We start from the raw sequence: 3876 nt of genomic DNA on the forward strand, positions 1-3876 counted from the left end.
TGGCCTCCAGTCAAGATGGGACAAAATCTCAAACCCACCCCCAATCGGGATCCAGCCACTCAGACCCCCGGGCTTGTCCTCAAACCCAGCTCTCGGCCTTCTCTAGACTTGTGGAAGTTTCCGGAAGGTTTTTTCTGGGCTCTCCGCATGGCTGACTGACCTCACCCTTCTGCCTGCTTCACATCTGACCCCTCAGAGAAGCTGCCCTTCACGGGAACCTGGCAGAAACCAGGGGTTTTAACACTCTTTCTGGCAAGCCGGCCAGGAGCCTGGGGAGATCAGCAGTTTGTTTACATGGGAATTGGGGCAATTAGGGGGGATGTGGATTCCCTCACCATTAATTCATGGTAATTGCACTTCCGCTCTCCTGAGGACTCCTCTCCCCAGCCAGGCCCTCACACTGGTCCAGAGGAGTTGGGGGGGGCGGTGGCGGGCGCAGTCAGAGGAGGCCAGGGTTAAGCCGGCAGGGCTGGGCTGAGTCGAAGTCCTGCCTGGCTCTCCTGCTCCTCCCTGTGTGACCCGGGGTGGGGCCCTACCTCTGAGTCTCTGCCCAGCGACATCCTGAGGGGCCTCAGTGAGCTGTGCAGGGTGTCCTGCAGGCTCTGTTCCCTCCCTTCCTCCCTCCAGGACGATGCAGCCCCACCAGCTACTTGTAAGCAAGTGTTCAGCTCAGGGCTGAGGCAGGAAGGAGGTGAACCAGCCCAGATGGAGTCAAAGCCGGGAGGGTTGGGTGTGGAAGGGCCTGGAAGAACCTCTTGGAGCCAATTGTAGGGGGCCTTCAATGCCAGGCCAGGGGGGCAAGCCTAAGGGTCATCAAGAGTTTGAATGAGGGTGTGGATCATCCAGCCCACAGTGACCCCTCTGTGCCCGGGCCTGTCGGGTACCGGGGACCCAGACTTGGGCCTTGCTCTTGAAGAGCACATTGTCTTCACCGAGACAGGGAAACTGATGTCTTTGTGTGCTCCTCTCTGTGATGAGAAAGCCCAGGGCTACTCTAGGTAATCAGGGAGGGCTTCCTGGAAGAGGGCACCCTGAATGGACCCGGAAGGAGGCATCGCCAGGGCACTGCAAGGCTGAGCAGCGAGAGAATGAGGGGCGGGAGGCGGGCGGGAGGGGGCGCAGGGACCAGGGACAGTGAGCCGGGCACCGTGGTGAACTCTCCCTGTGTTATCGCATTATTTTCTTGGCAAGGCCTCCAGGCAGCTGTTAACATTGATGCCGTCTACACATGAGGATGCTGGGGCTCGGGGAGGCCTGGTGAACTGCTGGGAAGGGGCAGAGCTGGGGTGCCGGCCCGAGCTGACTGACCAGGGCCTTGCGCTCGGCCTGGCCGTCGGGCAGACGCCAGCCGGCGGATAGCTGATCCTCGCCACAGAGGGTTTGTTCATTGTCCGGAGGGCACTCGGGAGCCATTAGAGACTTTAACCAGGAGAAAGATGAGGTCAGACTCCGACTTTCCAAAGGTTACTCTGGTCGGGGACGGATGAGCCAGGAGAGGCCAGATTGATTTGTGTCAGAAAGCTCTGGAAAGGGCACCCTGAAGTCATCTGTGCTGTTTGGAGGGTGGCCAGGGCCGCGTGAGGCTGACAGCAGGGACCTGGGTCACCCGGGCCCCCTTCCCCCGAGGGGCGTGGCCCCCACCTGAGCAACGCCAGCGGGGGGGATGGGGGAGGGGGCTGCCAGCCCCACGTCCTCGAGATCTTGACAATGAGGTGATTACATCTTGAGCTTTGCTTTAAAAACCTTAATGGATTTTTTTCCCCACTCCATAAAGCCACCCTGTGGTCTAGGAATGATAATTGAGATCCGGGAACAAGACTAATGCACTGAGGGAACATCCGCTCCCCGCCCCCCACCCCTCAGCCTCCTGGCTGGGCCGCCCGCCATGAAGACGCCTGAGCCCCGTCTGTCCTGAACCTCCACGCATGTGACAGTCACCCTGGCTGGCGTCCCTATGTGCCGGCACTCTGCCTCTGCAAATGGGAGCGCACTCAGTCCTAACAGCAGGCCTGCACAACAGGGGGTTGCTGTCACCCTAGCCTTCGCAGGTGGAGAAACTGAGGCACAGATTCCCGTGGGCTCCTCCACTGTATCGAATTGCCTCTCACCCCTCAGGAGGTGGGGACCCCCTGGCCCAGGAGCTCCACGCCTACATCCAGCACCGAGGCTTGCACACCTCTGATGACAGGGTGCTCACTACCGTTCTTCAAAGTCCTTATGATCCAGCTGCGCTGACCATCCACCACGTGGGTGCAGGATGTCACATCTGACAGCGGCCTGTCCCCGTCTCTGTCTCGGCCCTGCTCCCACACCAGTGTCACTCCCTGCCTGGCCCAGGAGACTTGGGGGGACCAAGTGGGTGGATGAGAGCCTTGTAGCACCAGCCATCCCCGAGGCCCCTTCCACCCCCCCACCCCGGGGTCCTCCTGGGTCCCCCTCACCTGTCTAAGGGGGGCTGGGAAGTGACACGCTGGGGCCACCTGGCCACAGGACGGTTCTGCCCCAGAGTCCCGTCTCTCCCTAGCTCCCGCCCTCCCCCTAGGCCTCCTGTCCACCCTCGGTGCCAGGAAGTCACTGAGACAGCAGCAGCGACATAAGAATAGCCGTGAACACAGGCTCAGTATTTGCAGGTGCTGGGCCTGCCATCAGCCGCTCACATGTGTGACCTCCGGGAACCCTCCTTCCATCCCCTGCGGAGCACACTGTCTTGATGCCATTTAACTGCTCAGGATACCGAGGCCCAGAGAGCTTGAGATACTTGCCCAAAGCCACACAGCTCCCTAGGTGAAGGAGCAAAAGAAGCTGCTCTCGCTGGCTGGTGACCAGGAAGCCATAGGGCCTTTGGGCCCCTGGGGGGGGTATCCTATGACATTGAGGAGCAGGGCCCCCAGGATTCCTCCCAGTAGCCCAGTGAGGGGGTGATGCTCCCCCCCACCGAGGAGGAAGTGAGTGTCCCCCATGCCCAGGGCCGAACAAGGATGGGGCAGACCCGGCCCTCACTTTGCTGACTCCAATTCCTGCCGCCAGCTCAGGTTCTGGGGTCAAGCCCTCCCTTGTTCCCAGATCCATCACCACGCTTTTATTCCCAGGGCCCCCCGGCCGCATTCGTCCCAGGGCCCCTGGTGACCCTGGGGCCCACAGAAGGAGAGAAACTTGTGTGGAGCCACACTTGGCCAGCTTTCTTCTGGCATGATTGAAATTGGCTGGATGAGTAAGGGATGCACACAATTTGTTGAGAATCATTTTTACTTTGCATCTTGAGTGTTGGCCAAGCTTTAGCTTAAAAGTGCAGACTTGATTCACTCACCAGCTCTTAAGACGGCGGCTGTGCCATTAGCTCTGCCCCCTCCCCCGTCGGGCTGCCCCGGAATCAGTGTTGTTTGTAAGCAGAGAACATCTGGGCTGTGTGCGATCCAGCTGCAGGGGCTGTGGAAGCCAGAGGCCTGCCAGGAGGAGGAAGACAGCAGAGCCCTGCCCTGGAGACGCCAGGCGTGCCAGGTTGGGAGTGCCGACTTTGTCAGGACACAGACCCCCCAGTGTGGCCCCTGCTCACTCCTGGGGTCCCTTCTCGGGCCTGGGCCAGTCTCTGTTCCTGGAAGCACAGGTCATAGAGTTGGGTCTATGTTTGAATCACGGCCCTACATGACTTTGGGCAAGGGGCTTCATTTCTCTGAGCCTCAGTTTACTTATCTGTAAAATGGGGTGGTGACACACTTTTTTGGAGCTGTGCTGAGGATTCCAAGAGAGAGAACTTGCAAAGTGTTCAGTATGGTGCTTTGCCCACAGCAACTCTCTGCACCTGCCCCCTACCTGCCACTTCCTGAGCCCATTTTCTTTAGGGGGTTATACAGACCCCATCTTGGAGAGGCTGCTGCC

Source organism: Mirounga angustirostris, unplaced genomic scaffold (assembly GCF_029215605.1).
Source record: "Mirounga angustirostris isolate CCGP_5_RB_7025 unplaced genomic scaffold, mMirAng1.0.hap1 SCAF_5, whole genome shotgun sequence".
Classification (NCBI taxonomy): Eukaryota; Metazoa; Chordata; class Mammalia; order Carnivora; family Phocidae; genus Mirounga; species Mirounga angustirostris.